Genomic DNA, 23,144 nt, shown 5'->3' on the forward strand with positions numbered 1-23,144 from the left:
CAGTCTAGTAACTGCATGTAACATGTTTTTGCTTTAAAGTCGTCACTGACATATTGGTAAATGATTGTTTGGTATGAATTAATCTGAAAGCAAGTGTTATTTATGCAACTAGTGTCAAATACAAGTTTCATTTGTCGCTAATATGTGTTCATGCCTTGTTTTCTCGAGTGATAAAGTAGTTTGTATTGCAATTGTAAGCCTGCTCATGTAGGGGATGATAGCTGCTGATGTTGGAGTGCCTAGCGTAACCTATCCAAGATGCAACTTGGAGATTCCAGGCGTACATTGTGTTTAGAGCAGTGTTTATGACGTGTTACTGTATATTGAAAAGTTAGTGATTGCAGTTATTAGGAATTTGTGTGGTTATTATATCGATAATGTTGGGCACACACTATCTTTACTAAAAATAAAACTGGTTCTTGAGTGATAGCCGAAAAGGCTTCGAATTTTGTAGGGAGATTTGCTGATAGATTCTCTAGAGGTGTATGTTTAGATTTTTTGCATAGCCTTATGGCTTTGTGAGTTACGGCAATGATAACACGAGTGGTGGAGCACACTTATAATACTAACATTAGTTCTATGTGCAGGGTTCTGCCTACACTGGTCAGCAGTGGTTCAAAGCAACTAGTACCTCTAAAAACCGACCAGTACCTCTTAAATCTGACCAGTCCAATTTTTGGATACATATGCAATATACCCTAATACAGCACACATCACATCAGTTCATGTTAACTTTAGGCCACCACTCTGGGCAGAATCCAGATGTGAGCTATGTATTAATACTAAACATAAAGTTGTGAATTACAAGCTGAAGTTTTTCCAATGCTATACTATAAGAAGTGAAGGACTAGTTTCGATTTATGTACTTCATAAAGAATCTCACGTAGTTATATAACGGCGTAGGGTAGCAGAATTCTGTTTGGTTTGTGTTAAAGAGAAAGGAACTCACTTCAACGTAGATAGCTTAGGATTCATTTTACACATTGTGTGAGTACAAGTAGCAATACAAAAATTGCATGTTGTATTGCTTCAGGTAGCCACGAGCACCCTTAGCATTTTGTAACTTCCAAGTTCATACTATGAAAAGAATGTTATAAACTACAAAACCCCTTCTCTTATTTTAAAACATTATATGGTACAGTTGACTTCAAGCTTCTCACATGCATGGCATTTTCACATTCCACCACTCCTTTTGTGGAGTGGAGAAACAGATTGTCATGTGAGAATAACGCCGTGGCAATGCATAGAGAAATATAGGCCACGTATGGCTATACAGCCACATATGTGATGTGTTCTCACACTTTACAACACTTGTTACTAAGTACGGTGAGGGTTCTACTAATGGCCTGGGGGTTACCAAATTGCTTAGTTCCTGTAGGTCGTGGTGTTTAACTTATTTTGGCTATGCATTGCAATGGTTAATACACGTACCTTTATAGCCACAATATGAGTATGAAAGAGCAACAAAGCAATACACACTAGACGTAGATACATGGCATTAATGTACTTGTTGTCTCCATCTACAGGCATTACTATATGTGACCGTCTCAGTAAAAACCTTACTTGTTTGCACAACCATGCGTATTAAGAAAACAAAATTTTAGGAATTACGCATGCTGCAAAAAAAAATGCACTTGGACCATTAAAGAAAGCCTTTTACCATCTTACTCACCTGCTCATGGAGAGTTCCAAAATCTCTGTTTTGTCTCTAAAGCCCCAATGGTATGCGTGTTACATGTGTTTGTTTACAATGTGGTAAATGTAAACAAGATCATTGTTATTTCTTCAACTAAACTGCCTTAATACCCATATGTGTAAGTGACTACAAGACTAACACTGCACGTTGGTTGGTTGGCTTATTAATGCATAGTGAACATATTAGGCCACTCCAAATGAGACTGTCCTCCCCCGCATCACGTTTGGGCACCTGCATTGCATGTCATTGTTGTCATTATTTTTCCAATACCACTTCCTGTGCTGCTTTCTGGAAACTTCTCATGGAGCCTTTTATTTTGCATTGCTAATAAGCACTTGTTTTGGTGGTTGTTAGCTTGCAAAGAAGCCATTTTCATGGCTTGAAATCCTCTCAAGATCGAGATACTCTAATAGAGCAGTCACATCTTAATAATGGTGATAATGAGCCTCCTTCCCGCACCGAATAATGAAAACATCAGGACGGGAAACTACGGTCTTCTTTGGAGTGGCCTTAAACCAAATTGCAACGTTGTAGAATAAAGTAAACGGAAGTTATGGCTGCGAATGTAAGTGCCTGTAGTTTATTTTCAGTATAGCTGCTGGAATGTCTTGCTCTTCCTACTGTCTAGCACTATAATTTTAGTAATCCATTCCTTGGACACTGCAGATAATGCTTAAAAATTTTTTTTTATTGGAAGTTTTGTGAACAAGTCAGGCTTTTGCTGAGAGAGTCAAATCTATAACTATAGCCTGTATCATTAATTTGGAAAAATGTCATGTTAAGGTGGCGGTATACTGGAAGCCATTGAAATTCCAAAATATATGTACTCTCCTAAATTTAGTTCTAGCACACAGACCTTACAGGTTACACACACATGTCAAATTTCAATTGAAGAAGTAATGTACCCTCTACTACTGGCTACAAGTTCAGAGAAATGGGATCTTTACTTACCGACTTACGCCATGGGTAAAATGCGCCTTCGAAATAACCACTTGGCGTCAAATTTCAATGAAGGGAGCACCTACAGATCTGTGATCACCACACTGTATGTTAGTATAGGCTACTAGCTAGTGCCCAGTAACAGAGAAGACTAGGTAGCTTTCAACACACAAGAGTTATTAACCATTATAATTTTCATGGCATCGCAAAGTTGTGAAAACATCACGAATATTACTCATTACAGCAATAGAAGCCGTTTCTTTACACGACTGGTCACTACGCCTACGTATATTACACCACCTAACACAAGTACAGAGGTCTAACTCACTAGTATACTAGAGAAAACTGACACAGAAAAACTGTCCTCACTCTTTGGGATACCATACTAAAATCACAAATTACGCTTGCTGCCAAAATTTTGTGCAAAGGATACGAATCTCCTTAAACTAAGTTCCTATACTACTCTACTTACTTTTGTGAATGTCTTCTTTACTACTACACATTAAGCAACGATGAATTTCTTCTTACAACAAAGCCACATGCTTTAACATGCAGCATAGCCATACTATTATTACATAAGTGTAATTGCATAATCTAAAAGCAAATTCTTGTGGTAATATTATGGCTTCACTTCATAAGGCTTCCCTTTAGATGGGTTTCCGGTATACTGCCACCTTAATATTCTGTCAACAACTGAAAATGTCATACTACAGTTGTACCACAAGTTTGTACAATCAAAGACATGTCAGTGTGTACTACTTAGAGTATTATCCAGTCAAAGTTTGCAGTGATAGCAGTAACAACTAAAACCCACAATCAGTTATTGTACTGCATTGTATTTAAGGAATCCAACACCGCTCTGTATACATTTAACACTATAATTTCTTCATGGTTTACTTCATAATTTTTGGAAAGACCTTTACAATTAGTAGAAGAGTCTTCAAGTCTACATGTTAACTGTGTGTAGGTCCAAGTGGGGTACAGTATGTTTGTTTTATTTATACATGCTACTGAAATTTTATACACGTTTTACTTGCAATAAAGCTCAAATCAATAAATATCAGATTTGCCTGGTCATGGAGAATAAGAAAATCTTTTCTTTGTGTTTATACAACAAAAGGCACATATTTACAATGAGATAGAAATAGAGTTTACTGTCATCATTCCATTGTTAAAATGGCGTTATTCTTTATGTACAAGGAGGAAATATGGGGAAAACACAATTCCTTGATGGATTTGTTTTAGTTATGAGTTGTGATTGATTAATTAAGTACCTGTAACTTATTTGCTTTATTGTCGCTGAATTTCTTGCTGTTCCAAATGTCTAGCACAAAACTGTTCTTGGTAGTTCTTGAACATTACTGTTGTGATACAAGGGTTGTCACCTACGCAGTGTATTCTAATGGACTGTTTAATCTAGGACTCAAATGATCAGCTGAATATCTGGATTAATATTCATATGCATTTCAGCCGAATAATAAAATAACAAACGATTATTCTCATGTGATTATTTATATGGCGACGTGTGATTAGCTGTTAGCAATTAACAAAGCGTAAGATGGTGCTAATGAAAGTATCAAGAAGGAAAGACTACTGTGATAAAGCAAGGAGTTGTAATAGCATTAGGCAGCCAATAATTAGTGAAGATTTACTACTTCTATGGTGAATCGCTGTAAGCGTAAGACTTTGTACAGAATAGCTGCTTATCTCCAGGTATTGTTACATGTAGGTTAGAGACCTTGTACGAATATCCGAGGACATGGTCTCCAGTCGGCTTAGAAAATGTAAATATTTTATATGGGCATATAGGTGGAGTCATTGTGTGATTGGGTTATATGAAGTACTTAAATCGTCACGCAATATGAATGTACTTTTGTCTAAGTGTTGAGATATCGAAGCTTGCACCGCTTCCTTTCACAAGTTGCACTTGGATCTGACACAGCTGGAAATGGCAGTGATCTAATGTCAAGCCGGATTAGCGGTAGCCAATGCCTATAGCGTCACGGTAGTGTAAAGAACACACGTGTCAAAGAAGCAACTTGTACAGATTTATACGATGGGAACGAGTTATCATAAATTGTGCCTTCAGTGGTGTCACAGTAGCACAAAGGACAGGCACATTTCAAATATGGACCACGCCCACTTTACACGTAGAGCAAAATAACATTTCTTCGAGGAAGCTTACCCATTTAGGCCTTAGTGAAGCTCATCCATAGTTTAACAGAAGACGAAAACAGATTTAAAACACTCTAGAAACAGATGGGTACTAAACAGAATTTTCCGTGATATTTCTGGACTTCCCTGTTCATCGTAACAAACATACGTACAACATTAGCTCCCATAATTGAATTCTATTAGGCATGGCTATAAAATGAATAGAGTGATTAACCACATGTTGGCTACCCGATTTAGGCTATCAGCCTGAATATGCTTGGAGGGAGCATTGCAAATCAGTGATCAAAAATGAGATTTGTGATGCTTGAGGTCTTTTCTGCTAGCAGCTTTCTAACCACTTTAAGAACCTGCTAGCAGGTGTCTTAGTAGATTTTAAAGACCTCATTATCCTCCAAAGATCAAAGACTATTATGCATACCATTTTCTAATTTGTTATAAACACTTTCTATCACAGTATCACTGTGATAATCCTTTCAGAGAGGGCTTTATGGTATCTCTTTCTTCTTAGTATGTTATTCATACGAAGCCAAAAAGTGGTTATTTGTAGGCTTCTTAGCAATGGTTGCTTTAATTACTGAATTGCATTCATAACAATGAAACCTTACACCAATTATTAGACTAATTTGGTTAGAACTTCTAATACAGTAAACCACTATTCGTTTGAGCCCTAGTTTTAATCCCCATGAGGTAGACTGGGTTAGGGATTAGCATATCTCAGGTGTAGGTGACCTGCCTTGTTTCATTTCTTGGATACCTGATCAAACTTAAAATTTCTAATTTTCCCTTGTTTACTTTTTTGTAACATTTTATTAAGACAAGTGTACTTCATCAAACGAAACTAGACTTATTGTTTTCGTCTGAACACACACTGGTAACCAACTACGAAAACTGCCAAGTGACCATTACGCTTTGTTTTCAGCTACGTCATGGACTTATCTTTTTGTGCCCTGTTTCTCATTCCCCAACAGTTCAAGGTGTCAATTGGTGGTAGCATGTAATGACTTCCGTATAGCTACGTTTGCAGCAGGAATCATCCGTATTAGTAGCTGAATTGATTGCAGAGGCATTTCTCGTGCTATTGTTTGTTTGTAACGTCATGTAGCATGCTGAACAAACGTACTGAACGCACTTTTGGGTTTGGTTATATCTGCCGAAATGCCATGAAGTTATTTATATTTTATGAGTTGCTAGTGTACTGTATGATACTGCAAACAACAGTGATGTTGATAACAAATCCACACAGTCTAACATTTGTTATTATTTAATAGAGTTGCACCAATAATCGGATCGGTTATCAGGTAAGCCATAATATCGGCAACATTTTAACATATCGGTATCGTTATCGGCTTGAAAATAAATAACAATCCGATATAAATATGCGCCGATATAAGCATGTGATGTGTGTTTACAAATAATTATTAGTGGTTACGTGTGACATAAGAAGCGGTCGGTAATATGGGAGTTTTTTAGTGAGGATGAAGACAGCAAATATGCCATCTGCAACAAGTGTAAAACAAAGGTACCAAGGGGCGGTTCGTCCACAAAACCCTATACTACTGCAAATTTAGTTTAGCACTTGTCTACAAAACACAAGGAGATACACAAACAATACCTCGAAAGGAAGGCAAGTAACGAAGCTACTGCTAAGCCACCCAATGAAATGTGAAAAAGAACATTACAACAACTATCGCTTGAGGTGACTGAGGACCGGACAAAGATACATATGGGATATTAATGAGCCCAAAGAATTACTAGAAAGTAGGTGAAATGATAGCCCTAGATTGTCATCCACTTTCGGTTGCTGAAGATGTCGGGTTTAGTCGAGTGTTGAAAGCAATTGGAACTGAGTTACAACTGTCCAAGTAGGAAATACTGTATTGCACAGAATACGTGATCCCTATGATCTGTGTTGGGATGAAAGAACAGGTCAGCAAGCTTTTAGGCAGTGATGAGCCAGTAGTTAGCTTAACCACTGATATTTGGAGCTGTAGTTCTAATAATGCATCCTTACTGAGCTTGACTGGCCATTGGATAGACAAGTCTTATGTCAAAATATATGCTGTACTACATGTGCAAGCGATGGAAATGGCTCACACTGGTGAGTACTTAGCAGAAAGAATTTTGTCAATGTTAGAAGCTGGAGTATCCCACAAGAACATGTTTATTTAGTGCTTAGTGACAGTGCCAGCACTATGGTGAAGGCTATACAAGAAGCTTCCTTGGCACACTTTGGGTGTTTCGCTCATTCACTACAGCCTGTTGTGAAGGATGGCTATTGTGTCAGAGAGCTATAGCTGAGATAACTGCCATTTGTAGGAGTACAGTGGGTCACTTCCTCCGATCATCTACTGCATCACATAGCCTCACTAGAATTCAAGAGAGTCTTAACTTACCACACCGCAATGGTAAAGCAAGATATAAGTACCAGGTGGAACTCTATACTATATATGTTCCAATCAATACTGAGCAGAAAATGGCTTTAGCTGCCTATTGTGCTGAAAATGACAGTATTCAGCAGCTATTCACTTACCAGTTAGGATTGGTGAAAAAATGTGTTGACATACTAGGTCCTCAAGGATCATGTACCTATATATATGTACCTCAAGTTTGTGATTGTGGGTTTTAGTTTTGATGACTGTATTTGTAAATAGGTTGCTGTCCTTACAGGCAAATGAAGCAACGATGATAACTAAGGTGTTCTACAGCTTCTGTGATATAACTGGCTTATATCCAAGACCGTCGGCACTTTGATCTATGTGGCTTCATATACTGCCAATGGCAACTGTTTATCTAACAACTGCTGTGGGTAGATTCAAGTAAAAACTGTAGGCGTATATGGCTTAATATATTCAGTTTGCATAACACAATATGCTGACACTGCATTGTGATTGCACATTTGATGTTTACCACCTTACTGGAATAGGCAATAGCTACTGGGCAATAACTACCAGGTTGTCCCCATAAATTCTTTGTGAAGTGTGACTTTACTGTGATATAAATAGTAAGTTACTTGTAATATATACGGTACAGTCGTAATAAGTCATAGCCTTGCATAGAGAAAGTATAGGCCACACATGGCCTGTGTAGAGAGATAACCACAGCCACACATTAACGGTACTAGTTTCTAAAGGTAGTTAATTTGCATACAAGGACCTCCAGTAAGTGTATGGTCCTTTCTAAAAATATAATTCGAAATAGAATGATTCTAACTAAAACCTCCATATTAGTAATGTTTTTTACTTAATGTTTTATAGATGTACATGTAGCTTGTGATTGTGGGTTTTAGTTTTGATGACAGTATAAACATGTTGCTGTCCTTTTAACAAGTACCAGGACGTAACTACAACAAGTAGAAGGAAAAAATAGGAATTTTAAGCTGGATTAGTGATCCAAGAAAAAAAAAAAAGCAGGGGGAAAAGGGAGCAACTAAAAGTTGTGAAACAATGAAGGTTGCCTATACCTGCAGATATACTAGTGGACATGTAATCCCAAATTCAATCTATAACCATCGCTGAATTAGGGATTACATGTCCACTAGTAGATCTGCAGGTATAGGCAACCTCCCTTGTTTCACACTTTTTAGCTGTTCCCTTGTTTCCCTGCCTTTTTGTTCCTTGATCCCTAATCCAGCTTAAAATTCCTAATTTTTCCTTCTATTTGTTTGTTTACTTTTTAATAGCACAATCATGAGTACTTAATCCATGTGTACCACATTAAAAGAAAGAATGGCACCAGGCATTCCATAATTGCGTCTGAACACGCACCCCAATAATCAATTACACACTGAAAAGTGAGGTGGCCATTATGCTTCACTCGTTATACAGCATTACACATGAAGAACAGGAAAAAAACTTCTCTGCAATGAATCTAGTTGCTACGGTAAATGCCAGCGAAAAGCTTGACACGGCCAGAGGGAAGCTGTATCGTGCTATCGCAAATTATTACCTTGCGTTGTCAGCGAAAAGAATTGGAACACAAAGGAGGACAAAGGTAAGTCCATGATACATGCATTGTACGTACTGTGGTTAATGAAAAGGCACGTCTCGGGACGAAGCAATGTCGAAACCACTGCCTAATTGAAACGCTAGCAAAACGGAAACACTACAAAATGGAAACACCTCACCAAAAAAACATAAAACGCAAATGGAATGGAAACTTTTTTTGTCTGCTATTGTACTAATGTACCGCAAGCAACAACCATGTTAACAAATATCATTTGCTATTATTTAACACTGGTGTTTATTATTAAACTGCAAAACAATGTACAACAGATCTTCCAGACCATAATGACAATTTTGTGGAATATTCAGCTATTAAAAGTGTAACAGCATTTTTACTTGTCATTCAAATTAGAATAGTAACTATGTCGTATTATTTTACCAGTCATCTTACTTGGTTGCTAGTACACAGTTACAATTCAGGTTACCAAAATGTAAAAATAGACGATACGATCCGAAAAATATCAAATCCATCGATACAATACAATTTACTTGATACCAATACAGTTGATACTGATACAGGTAGCTCACATGATCAGTTAGTAAAATTTCATTTTAAATGGGAAGTGACTGCTATTAGGAACATCTGTAGATGGCACTTTAATGCTTAATCAAGCTATCTAAAAAGCACTGTTGATACATATGTGCTTATGACAAGCAAAAACTTGTGTTGTGAACCAAGATACCTTCATTTCAGTAGATTTTGAACCACATTGGTATTGTATCATATCATATTGATAATTTACAAGGAAATGTTGAATGTTGGATTAAATCATAAGTCTTAGTATTGCCCATCCCTGCTACTATATGTGTCACATGGTTGCATACAAGGGCCTGCAATGAATGTATGGTCCTTTCCAAAAATTCTATAGTACCATTTCTGTTGGTTTACAATGGGTGACATGAATATGTTTGGGGTTTTTATAGATGTACATGTACCTGAAGCTTGTGATTGCGGGTTTTAGTTTTGATAGTAGTATTTATAAAAATACTGTACGTTGCTGTCCTTACAAGCAACGATGACAAAGTGACTACTACTTTTGCTAGACAAGACTCAACAGCACAATGTGTGAATATTATATGTTTAGTGCTAATAAATACTTTAGGTTTAAGGAAGAAAATCCATCCCTCCTGGAGGAAGACTGAGTGGCCCTGACTAGACATTGGGTAAGCTGTAGTTCAAATCCTGGGGTTGGAGAGATTTTTTTCCTTACTTTGGCCCCTTTTCTGTTACACCTTATCAGTCATTAAGTCAAGTCGCTAGGTCTAAGTCCCTGAAATTAGGTTAGGTAATCCTAAGGCTGCAGCACATGCTCCTGTCAGACCTTCAATGTTGGTCACTGTAAAGTGTTAATAATAATAATATTTGGACCCACCTACATATTACAGAGGGCTGTATTACATATTAGATCAATTTTGTTTGTTGCATGCTCCCAGCCTGCAACTACAAGTGGCATGAGTGAGACACGTGTTTCTCTGGTGTAGTTCAGCCTCAAAAACATAGTTTGTAGTAGTATCTTGGTCTCAAGGGCACTTCCCATTCACTATTACTCTTTGTTCTTGCCTGTACAGCCCTATTCAGTGCTGTCAACCCAAAGCGCAGCCAATCACGTCCGCATTAAAAAGAAGTAATACATTACAATTTCGGATGTAACTCATTACTTTGTGATGTAATATGTCATATTACTTCGTTACAATATAAGTAATTTAATCAAAGACTATGGTAGTACTGTTTAAGTAGAACTATGCTGTAACACCATCATTTATCTCTTGTTTCACTACTTTTTAATGCATAGATCCCTACTTCATTATTAAATTAACAATTTTTAAAAATGCTAGTATTGTTATGTAACGTATTACAAATGTAACTCATTACCCCCAGCTCTGATGACATCATAGCCGTGCATAAAGAAAGTATAGGCCACAGATAGCCTCATGTAGAGACAGCCACACACGTATCAGGCAGTAATAGCTGAACCTACAGGGTGTATGTAGTTAATGCCAGCGTTGAAACCGGGTCGGGTCATCCGGGTCACATTTTCTCCGGGTCATCCGGGTCTGACCCGGTTTACAATTTATCCGGGTCTGACCCGGATTGGATCACGTGAGAAACGAAATTGTTTGTTTGACGACGTGGAAACTTATAAACGCTATCGCGTAGCTCTTTCGTGAGCCACGCCCACTTATCACAGTACCAACATACGCTCAGCCACGCTCATTTGTTAGTGAGTGTAGTATGTAGCACGAAATTGAGGGTATCTATGGTGAGGGGTAGCTATTGTCAGTAGGTGAAGACCTTTTTTTTTTTTTGGTCTTCAACCTACAGCTAGACTGAAGTTGCAATATTTACTCAGCACAAATCGAACGCTCAAAATGTAGACTCGTTCGCTCGCTCAAGACTAGCCAAAACACGTCTCGGCTTTAATTAATCCGGGTCACATCCGGGTCAGTGAGTCATCTGGGTCAGCAGTAGTGACCCGGTTTCAACGTTGGTTAATGCATCAAGGACCTCCAGTAAGTGTGTGGTCCTTTCTAAAAAATGTAAATTCTGTTTAGTGCCCATAATGATGTTGATATTAAACTTGGTATTTTATAGATGTACATAAAGCTTGTGATTGTGGTTTTTAGTTTGATGGTAGTACTTTTAAACACATTGCTGTCCTTTCAAGCAATGAAAATGGAAATAAAGTGGCCACTACTTTTGCATGGCTCAGCAACACATTGTATCAATATCATGTTTATTTTTGACCTATCTATTTCTCTCCTATCACCACCATGTTGTTAATTCATGGATAGCAGATAAATACCTTTGTGGATTGACTATAACATAGGGAGAAAATAATACTGTGAGTGGGGGAAAGTTTTGTGTTTTTGTGGTTTCAAAGCAAACTGCAAAAGTTTCTTGCTAAATCAATAAGCTACAGTGTGTTTAAGCTTTACCATGAAACTTTCACTGTCCGTGAATAGTCTCGGTAATCCTTTACCGCAAAACTTTCTCCGTTTACGGTAATTTATTTATACCTTAAACCAAGTTGGAACATTTTGTAGCTTCCAAGTCCACACTCTGAATGTATTAATGTGTTGTCTTGTGTTTAATTACTAGGTTCCTTCATGAGCTTGTATGGGAAACAAAGCAATTTAGCTAGTCCTAATCGAAGTCCAAGCTGCCAAGTCTCTAGTACTGGGATTTTAAAAAGGTAAATTTTAAACTATTATATGTTGTGAGTTATAGGTACAATAAAGTTTGCACATAAAGTTGCTCAATATGTTGAACAGTTTTCACAGGAAAAATTCACAATTCTCATTATGGGAATTATAGTAGGAGTACGGGAAAAAGGAACAATTTCCCATAAGGGAAAATCATATTCCCAAGATGGGATGCCAGTTTTTGGGCCTATATTTACCTGTTCTGCAGGCATACATTAAATATAGGTAAATAAAAATAATTTAAAGTAAATGCAACCTCCAAAGGTGGTGTCCTTTTAAGGTTATCACACATAGATGATGGGAATTCATGCTTCTCCATACTGGGAAATTGCTCCATTTTCCCACATTCAAATCAGAATTCCCACAATGAGAATCGCAATTTTTTTCCTGTGTTTGTATGTAAGCCTTAGCCTACACCTTCTGTACCAGTAGTTAACATGTTACTAGTTTAAAAGCATTGTTTTAGTAACGCCTCTCACATGTGTAAAAGGGCTTCTGGAAGGGTAAGTTATAAAACCCGGAATCGAAACGGGAATTGAATTGAAACGAAATAGCCTAGAGTCTATTGTTGGACAATCACTATATTATGCACAGTGACGCTATAATACATGCACGCACTTTAATTTATACCTGTTTATGCATCAAGCAAGACTCCAGGTGGGAATTGTCTCTGCATGACGCTTATTGATTAGAGTTATAAGCGCCTGCCCCAAAGGGTCTGGAGACTCTAAAAAAAGTTCTGGGTAGGTGAAAGTTGATTGGCCCTTGACCACCTTCATAAGAAGTGTAGATAGTCACAGTTGGCTCTAGTTGGCTTCGTCCTCTCTTAAAGGCATGGCTTCAGACTCACCAATCCACTGTAGCCAACCATAAACTAGTTTGTAATGATCAAGGTGAACTAGCTGAAACCAACTGTGGCTATCTATAGCTCTTATGAAAGTGGTTAAGGACCAATTAACGGTCACCTACCCAGAACGTTTCTGTTGTAGAGTCCCAGACCCTTTGGAGCAGGTGCTTATAATTAAACGCCATGTAGAGAAAGCTGCTGCCTAGAGTCTTGCCTTAATGCATAAACAGGTATCAATTAAAGTGCATGCATATAGTGTTACTATGCATAATATAGTGATTATCCATCACTAGACTGTAGGCTTATTTCATTTCATTTGATTTCCCATTTCGATTCCAGGTTATATAATTTACTTACCTTCTGGAAGGCAGTTAATTGACCTCCAGTAAGTGTGTGGTCTTTTAAAAAAAAATATTCAGATAATTAAGGAACACTTGAAAGCTAAATCATAATGCTGTGGAATCACTTGTGTTTTATAGATGTACTTGAAGCTTATGATTGTGGGCTTTAATTTTGATAATAGTATTTGTAAATTACCATGTCACTCTCCTTAAAAGCAAAACTGGCTACTACTTCTGCTAGGCTAGACTCAACAGTGGCTAACAACAATGCGTAAATCTTTTATCTGTATGACCTATCAATTTCTTTCCTATCACCTTGCTGTTGATCCATGGGTGACGCATCAGTGGAGTTGTGGATTGGCTATAACGTAGGAACAAAGTAATAATTTCTTGTATTATACAATTCACTGAAATATAGACTCTGAGAGAAATTGGGACTTTGCCCAGAGAATTTACATAAAGAAAATAAGAAAAACTACAAAAGAGTAATTCTGTGTATAACTGTAGACAAATAAGTAATTGATGAATTACGAAATACATAACTATTTGCATGTATGCAAAAACTAATTGGTGTACATAACTTTAATGAGAGGTATATGGTAGAATTTTTGAAAAGGGCCACAAAGGAGTAGGAGTGGCCCGCAAAATAACATCACCCAAAAACCAGCCTCAATTTTCCCAGACGATGATGAAGCAGTGTAAAACTAAGCCCAAACAAGCTTTCAGATTTACCGAAACACTTTCAACAAGTTGCTACGGAATTTAATAAAATATATTTTAAGGTACTGACTGAGTAAAGTGACTGACTGACTGACTGACTGACTGAGTAACGGATGCCTTTAGACAAGCGTAACTTGACAATGGCTAAGACTACGGGCTTAATTTTTCACTGTTCGATGTTGCTTCGGCCCAAGAGGTGCCTTTTGGCATACCGCAGTACGTACAATGCAATTCTGCTGAAGACAAACACTTTGTTTTATTACAAGAACACAAGTTGTTATGTAGTGTTAATTAATCTTTAGCTACAACTGTACTTGTTTATTCCTTTTGCAGCAGTCCAATGTTAACTATTGAGTGATTTTTGTGTAGGTAAAAGAGTGGACCAGGGGACCTGGGGACCCATGAGGAACCAACTTTTGGAATTTTATACACTTCGCAATATTCTATACTTACTTCTGCAAGTAGTCTTGCATGGACAATCCAGGTTTTTTGTTTGTCTCGCACAAGGTTTTAACCAATTAGAAAGTATAAGCACCGCTGAAAAGGTGTCTGAAGCTGACTGCTTTTGTATAGGCCACTTGCCTGCTGCACACTGTCCATACTAGTCTATTATGTCACCTAGCTACTAAAGTTTAGAAACATTTTGCAAATGTACCATGTTGTTTGAAGTGTGGTTGTCGAGCTGCTGGACTGAAACTTGCTTAGCTAATAGTACTAAATCTCTATTTTCCCAGAGTATTTGTTTGCACAATGTTTCTAAACTTTGGTAGCTAGGCTACATATTATATGCTCATTGTGCAGCAGGCAATGGCCTATAAATGCAGTCAACTTCAGACACTTTTTCATAGGCGTTTATAATTTCTAATTGGTTTTAACATCGTGATGTTGGGGAAGATGTAGATATGGCCATCCAAGGCTACTTGCAGAGGTACCTAATACAAGTATAGAATATTGTGTAGTGTATACATTTTCAAGAAGAGTTGGATCCCTGCGAGTCTCCTGGTCCCGGATCCACTGCTTTTACCCACCCATGATTTTTGACATTGGTCTCTGCGCTATTAGCACTGACCTCAGCTTTTGTGCTGACATGAAATATTGGATGTAATTCATGATTTTATAAGGATAGTAAAATATTTTTTAAATGGCTTCATCGAGCCTTTATCCCCTTTAATATGCTGTAATTTGTATACAGGAACCATTTCTATTTAAAAGTTTGAAAGATTCGTGAACTTTAGTTAATGAATGTTCGAACCCTGACAAATCGAAGTTTGTGGGGGCCCTACTACATATCTATTGCATTAACTGGCTACCTGGTTTTTAGAAGAAGCACAATGTTAACTTGTTAAGCCTGTAACCTGAATATTACCTAGACTACTACTACTTTCACATTGTAGTCTAGGCAATACTGTTCTTTGTATGTACAGATGTAGTACTAGAGTTCTATATCAGAAAAGATAGTCCTTGTAATGATCTTATATCTCAAAGGTCTCCAAATGTGTATGACCTTTTCTAAAAAATAAGAATTTACTAATAAGGAGAAGGATTATTGCACTACTTTGATTCAGGCCTGCTTTTATATTGTTCCTGTGTAGTATTGATTGTGGGTTTAAATTTTACTAACTAAATTTATGCAACCTTTGTGATCAGTATATACCAGTCTATAACACAAGCCTACACTATCGTGCCTTTTTGTGAAAGCCAGGCCATTTGTAATTGTACATTAGGGATGCCACAATAGTCCTGACATACGACATGTTGTGACATAAAGCTCCATGATATGAGGCTTCTGTATGTCGTGACATAAGTATCTCCTAATAATGCACACTTTTCCATTCATTTTGAGCAAATTTGATGCAATAAATACGAGAAAAATTGACAAATTATTATGAGCAATGTTGGTTGTTGATGTCATAGTTAATATTGCTAATGTTTAAGTTGATATATTTGCATGTTTGAATCCAAATAACTATGGCAGCTTCAGTTTCATAAGTAACAGCTTCAGTTTCATAAGTAACAGCTTCAGTTGTGAAACTTTAAGAATTGCTTATGTCGTGACATAAATCTCTATGACATGTGACATAAATATTTCTATGTCATGGCATCCCTATTGTACGGTGTGGATGTCCCAAGCTAAAAAGAAAATACCAGTCTAGCATAAAATAAAAGGTATGTAGACCAAATTATTATTGTTTGCTATTCCAAGCAAATTCTTTCAAATACGACTACACCTTCTAGAAATTATCATAGACTTGTAGTCGAAGGTATATCTTGATGCAATCTAATGTTTAAAGTAGAAATATCTTCACAAATGAATAGTAGTTTTCTGTATTTGGATATTTGCTTAGCTGTTACATAATTACTCAGATTTCATTGCTGTGAATTAAGGTGGCAACTATCAAGTAGCCTATAAATAACCACAAACAAGTTTGTGGCTCCCACGAATAAAGTTCTGAAAAGAAAGACATAACATAGTTCCCTTTTTGAAAGAATTACTGTATGGCTGGAAATTTTTGAGTAATGGCAGCTTTGTAACACTGTAACTGTGAAATGTTTTGAGTTACATGCACATACGGTAGCTATTACCTAAGTGAAACGTTTTCTAGGCTTTCGTGGATTATAGCATGTTCACATTGAGCTGAATCCTCAAAAACATTTAATAACTCGTGGATGCAATTACACACGATCTTGAAATTTTGGCTTATTTTTAGTACTGCTTGACCCGCTAAAAATATTTCAAATCCTTTTGTTCAAATGTTTGACATAATATTACGGCCAATCAAAAATTTTCACAATACATTTCCTATGGGGAAGCCATAAAAGTACAGTGCCCATTACAGCCCTTTCCCGAACTTGTAATGGAGCCAACCCGTACGTATCCATTGTTGACACCTTTGCTGTTACCAATAATCATCTGGTTGGCTGAAATGTTAATTCTGTTGAGAGAAAAAATCCACTTTTAATTTTAGCTGTTTTTCAGGATTCAGTTCAACGTAAACGTACTATAAAAACACAAAATTTATGGCTATACAGTACCACAGTGATATTGTGATAGAAAGTGTTTATTTATAACAAAGTAGAAATGCGTGGAGTAAGCCACAAATTCGTACAAAATTTTGTGCCTGTGGCATTTCACCACAGCATTGGTATATCTTTACCAATTTAGTGGCTGCGTAATAGTATTTCTACTCTTACATATGTAGATTGGTGTGTGTAGGCACAGTTTTAAAGAGGTTTCACTGGTTTTCGGAAGCCAGTCAACCTTTTCAAATCTAAAAAATAATTAAAACAGCAAGTGAAATTTAAGTCTAAAACGAGGTGCATTACTAAAGATAGTAACTTATGGTAATCAAACTACACAAATTGCTTCGCTGCAGCACAAAATTGTTTCTCCCAAGCCTTGAACGTGTTAAGCACATAATTATGGATTAAACTATTGTGACTTCTGCAACTCTTTGATAATGCGTCAAATCTTTCTTAGAGTGATAAGATGAAAAGATAGTTCTTGTGTTACTGTAATAATCTTAGTTTTGTTATTTCGTATCTCAAAGGTCTCCTATTTTGTGTGACCTTTTCTAAAAAATACAATTGTCAGATGACATCCAATTATTTAGAATCAGGTCTGCTTTTATAATGTTCCTGGGTAGTATTGATTGTGGGTTCAAATTTTGCTAAATTCATGTGACCTTTGTGATCATGATTAATGTGTACAAGTGTATACCAGCACAAGCCTGCACCATTGTGTGTATATATGTGTATGTATGTTTATACCAAACATAATAAAGTTGATGTTATACTACCTCTAAAATCCAGGTACCATAAACTACAGGATGTGTCATACTATAGTGACTACACAGAAGCAATAAATATGAAGAGCTTTATGTTCACTTCGAACATTTTACTTTGCTAGATTTGTATTATGTCCTTCCCAAAATGTATTAATAGGCATTCAAAATTTTGAATGATTACCTGTGACTGTATCATAAGGATTTCTCTACTTAACTAACATCCCCAATTCTTCTCATCGTGCTTATAAATAATTTTTGTGAGTGTATGCAGCAATAACTATTACTTTTTAAATAAATTGATTCCCACAATCAATCATTTGTTGTAGTGCTATAAATTTAAACTCAGGAAATATGTTAAAATTTGATTTGATAAGTGTCTGCACTAGTTCAACGTTTCAATTAATTTTTGGCAAGATTCCCTTCAGAAATTAAGGGAACTTGTAATTGTTACTGGCATACTTAAGGTTACAAAAATGACAGTACAATTACCGTATCAAAGCTACAAAACTCTTTAAACTCTATAAGGCACAGATACACTGTTTTCTAGTGTATTACACACACATCACTACATTTACTAAACTATGGTATAGGTTCTCCGACACTTCTCTTGTATTTTTACTCCTGCTGCGAAAATATTTTGGGACAAAACTTTTAAAGGCATACATTAAAGTTTTTGTAATGTACTGTATGGTATGTATGTTGATAGTTGATGATTTGTAGGTCACTGTGTTTCCGCTTATATGTAGATCAAAGGTTAGGATCGATGAAAAGTTGTCTGGATTGTTAAAGACAGGATTTCACTCAGCAGCTCAAGGGTACTTCCCCAATCATTGAGGTACATTCTTACTTGATATGTTTATAGTTTTAAGAAAACCAAGTTGACTTAAAACTAATTCCCACAATCAATTGTCATATGTGCTACTATAAATGTAAAGTGATATATTTGTATTGTATTCCATCTTGTTTCCTCTGATAACTAATTAATTTAATTTTTGGCAAGATTCCCATGATAAGTTCTAGGGAGCTTGAAGTGTCTTAGGTCTGGCTTATATATGACAGTAATATTATTACTAATCAGTATCTTTAAATAAATCTGATGTAATACAGTGGAACCTGGTCACTGCTTTGAAAGACCGCCTCTCTGAATAATCCATCTGTAAAATAATCCACAATTCACAAATTGTATTTATAGTTTGGCTGCCTGCCTGCCTTCTTAGTAGATTAAAAAATTTGGACTATGATTGTACTAACTAATTTAGTGCTACCGTTTACGTAAAAATCTTCGAGGTAGAAAATTTTCGTAGACCACCTTTCGGCTACAAAAATTTTCCTCTGGATCCAGCTATTATGCATATAATTAGCTATAGCGTAGCTACAAAAATTTCCTCCGTATCTTTTCATAGTCACTCATCTACGAAAGTTTTTTACCTTGAAACTTTTTACATATACGTTATATTAGGGTGATGGTACTGTTAGAGTATCTTGATCAAGCATTTTCTATGTTTGGTTTTACATTACGATGTTAAAGCAGAGTTCTTTGTAACTACCTTATGACTATTCGGTGATTGCTGTTCCGTCTACATACAGAAGTTCTGTTAATTCCCTTAAATGATTTGCCTGGCATGCACCTGTTACATACTGTATATTATTTGGTTTTCTTACAGCTATGACGATACATGGCATTGCACTCACACTACCATTAGTTATATCTGTAGTGTCATAGTCTATTTAATATTTATACCACGGCTGCGAGGGATTTGCTGATATATACACCCAAAGCCCAAGGGCTGCAGGTGTATAATATCAGCAAATACCAAGCAGCCGTGGCATAAGTGATATATATCACTTGGGGCGCACTCACCTAATAGGAAAAAGAACTGACGAGAACTCATCCCATTTGTTTTATACAGTAGCATCTCAAGATTGATCTTGGTTGGCTAATAGCCACCAGAATGTTATCCATACATTAGAACGTCATTAATGCATTACTATGCTTCAATGCGTAATGTTAGAAAACTTGTGATTGTGGGATGGAGTTTATATGTGACCTAATTTTAGAAAACCGTCAATATCCACACAATTTTCAAAATGCATTTTATTTGTTCTTTGTTTTCTACAGGGACAGAGGAATGGACTAGCTAAGTTTCAGCTTCATAAGTTAAGCAGCGTTAAAAATACTGCACTAGACAGCCGGACGAGCAAATAAATTGATATGTACAGAAGCTATCGAGAAAAGAATCTACAGGCGCTTACATAAACCATCATAACTTACTGATACAACGGCGTACGAAATTGAATCTTTGCGCATTGTGTTCGCCATGATTTTGTGCATCCACCAAGGTATAATTGTTGCCCCAGGCGTGCTTCTGTGTTTGAGAAGGAAGGCAAATTCACTGAAAAACGATAGTCGGTAAATTCTTTCGTCACCGTAACGTAAACAAGCGTTTGTAACTTTGAAATCCTTTCCTGTATGGAGATGAAACAAAGATTTTTGTACTCCCTATGAACAGGCGAACACGATGATGCCCAGGATTTATCCATTGGAGGCTTAATCCGCCCACCAGTGAGGCAATAAAAACTTGCGTAATTTTTTTTCTGGAGCTTGCATTTTTTACCCATAGTTTTTAAATGCGTTTTATTACAAAAGTACTGTTGTGCGTATATCGACGGTTTTCCAAAATTCGGTCACATATTGTTATCATTTTTGTACTATGTTAAGCCAACTAACTTCGCTATTGGGACAGTAAGTAAGTTATTGTATTACGTTAAGTGGTTAGGACTGTAAGTAACTAACCTATTTCAGTGTAGCAGTAGTAGCTTTGCCATTCTGTGGTCTGTTCAAAGGCTGATACGCGGTGGGTAGAAATACACATCCATAATTGCCCAAACAATTATTTTGTGCCTTCATTATCCTTTAGTAACAACCAACTAGTCTATCTTAGCAAATAACTCTGCTTAGCAACCACTACAAAAACGAGCCCCACAATACAAAGCTCTATGTCGCTCAATATAACAAGTCAAAGTGCATCGTTTCTTTGAACTGGCTGGGCATCAAAGTCATTGGCAAACTGCTTTCCCATGATATTGCCCGGGCAATATGCAAGTTAAACCTCGAGTGGCGTCTTTGAACTCCCATGCTAAAGTGGTATATGTATAAATAAAAGTGCGTAGTACGTGTACTACAAACTGTATACTGTTGAGTAATAGCATGCATACAACTAACCTGTCAAATGTGCACAATAAGTTGGGGTAAGTGGTAACTCTATCAAACCCTGACTGAACACCATTGTTCTCTACCCTGTGCCTTGTATGTTTTGAAGAAATAAACACCTGGGTCTGAAATGCCTAGCTCACAAGGGATCTTGTGTCATAAAGCTGCGTTGGGACACACCCTCTGCTTGTGAACATCTTTCTTCCTCTGTATACCAGATGTGACCATTGAAGAGTTGCTGTAGAACCAACTAACACACATACATATACAGTGCTACAATATATAAACATGATTCCTGCAGAGCTCACAATAACAGTCTGTCATCTGTCATTTTCCTACCCAAAATCCGAAATGATTGACCAAGGTAAAAATGATCTGACATTGTGACCTATGTAAAGCTTTCAAAAGGCATTAATATGTAAACTGTTACTATTATGTACCAATGGCCAACCATGTTGCGTGTTGGCAGTCATTTGACACATCATGTATTAAGAGACCTTACATTGAGCACTGGCCTGGAAAATCATCCTTCTAGCAAAGATTATTTTCTACTATGTTTAGAAACAATAAATTAACATACTAATACGTGTTAAATGCTACTCACACATTGCTATTAAGCTTCATACATATAGAGTACATATAATTGTCCTCTGAAAGAAATTCATAACTACTATATTGAAAAGTTTAAATAGGGTACGTTAAGTTTTCTCTATAGTACAACACAACTTCTCTAATATATCATGTACATCTTTTAATAGATGTCACATACACTTTTTGAACTGTGAAACTGAAACCCACAATCAATAATAACAGATAGTTTCACGAATACACATCTATTACCAGTGGTTTTAGCATGGTGTTTAGTTGCCCTTGTAAGCTCAAACCTTTATGTAATGCTGTCTCTAACTTAAAACATCTCTTATTTTGAAATGTTTAAGGAGAAACTTAATCCCACAATCAATTGCAACCAGTACAGCTATAAAAGAATTCTTGCTGTGAAGTGTAACAAGTCCTACGGATATCACGGAAAATATTTTTTGGAAAAGTCCATACAGGCTTTTGGAGGACTTTGATCACAGTATATGTGTATACATACAAACACATGCTATGTATGTTATTTACTATGTATGTGACCCAGTCTGACAACACCACTCTTATAGCAAGCTTGACAACACCACTCTCTAGAACTTTTGATTGTGGGTTTGATTTTATTACTTTCTCCATAAACTACTGCTATGATGGGGTTTTCTAAATGATGTTTTATAGGCTTAGTACAGATGTTGTATCCAATTGTGTGGATTGCATACTTTGTGGTATGGTACAGGTAACTGTATTCTGATATTGGATTTGTATTCCAAAAGTTGATCGTAATGTCACATTTTATAGGACGAAAATGTGATGTCAGTTGAGAAGTTAGAACTTCAATTAGAGTTGTGTAAAACGAGGATAACCTTGTTGCCACTACAAATTAAGTTTAAAATATTACCATAAGTGGTGAAGACTTATAAAGTACTATGAAAACCTTTTTCTGTACATGCACTTTCATGTTGATCTACAAGTAATAGTTTTTGAAGCGAACAACTGAATTATTATGAGGCATATGTAACCGGATTTGCGAAAAGGGGTCTTATAACCTTTCCAATTGTGTGTACTTGGCAGCCCATAACTTGAATTGTGAAGATGGTACCAGCCTGAAATGTGGTCACTTTACTCTCCTAACATAGCACTATTCTTGGGTGTAAATTTAAGACAATAGGTTAAACACATGATGAGTTATGACGCTTGGACATTTGGAAAGGCTATAAGACCCCTTTTCGCAGATCCGGTCATAATTATGCTGTTATGTAACTCTTAACATCATAGTAGTATTATTGTAATTACAAATTCATGGGGAAAAGTAAAACTTTTAATAAGCAATTTTATGAATAGCCCATTCACTTGTATCAGGGTCTGAAACAACACACTTCATTGAATGACTATCATAAACACATGATGCAATCACATGTGGCCTTTGATCAATAGGTATACTTCCTTGTATCAAACTCCGTTGTATAAATTTTATTGTTTTTTCTACTCTAAAATAGATCTATAATGAATCAGTTACAAGAATTTCCATGTATCAACTCACCTGAATGAAGTTTGAAAAATTGAGAATTTTAGGAACAGATTGTGTTTATGTTGCTTACAGCGTTGTCTGCAAGGCATTACTTTTGTTGAGAAAATCA

The 23,144-nt window shown here is 36.5% G+C and overlaps 1 protein-coding gene across 29 annotated transcripts in view; it reads left to right on the plus strand.

Moving 5' to 3' along the window:
• Positions 1–23,144, plus strand: part of LOC136247363 (uncharacterized) — an 89,989-nt gene that overhangs the window by 10,518 nt on the left and 56,327 nt on the right. For all 29 annotated transcript variants that reach the window (XR_010697437.1, XR_010697438.1, XR_010697432.1 and 26 more), the window contains 2 exons: positions 11,912–12,005; positions 18,455–18,543. The gene's annotated coding sequence lies outside the window, so the exon portion shown is untranslated. The remainder of the gene's footprint in view (positions 1–11,911; positions 12,006–18,454; positions 18,544–23,144) is intronic.

This window comes from Dysidea avara, chromosome 2, assembly GCF_963678975.1.
Source record: "Dysidea avara chromosome 2, odDysAvar1.4, whole genome shotgun sequence".
In the NCBI taxonomy this organism is placed as follows: Eukaryota; Metazoa; Porifera; class Demospongiae; order Dictyoceratida; family Dysideidae; genus Dysidea; species Dysidea avara.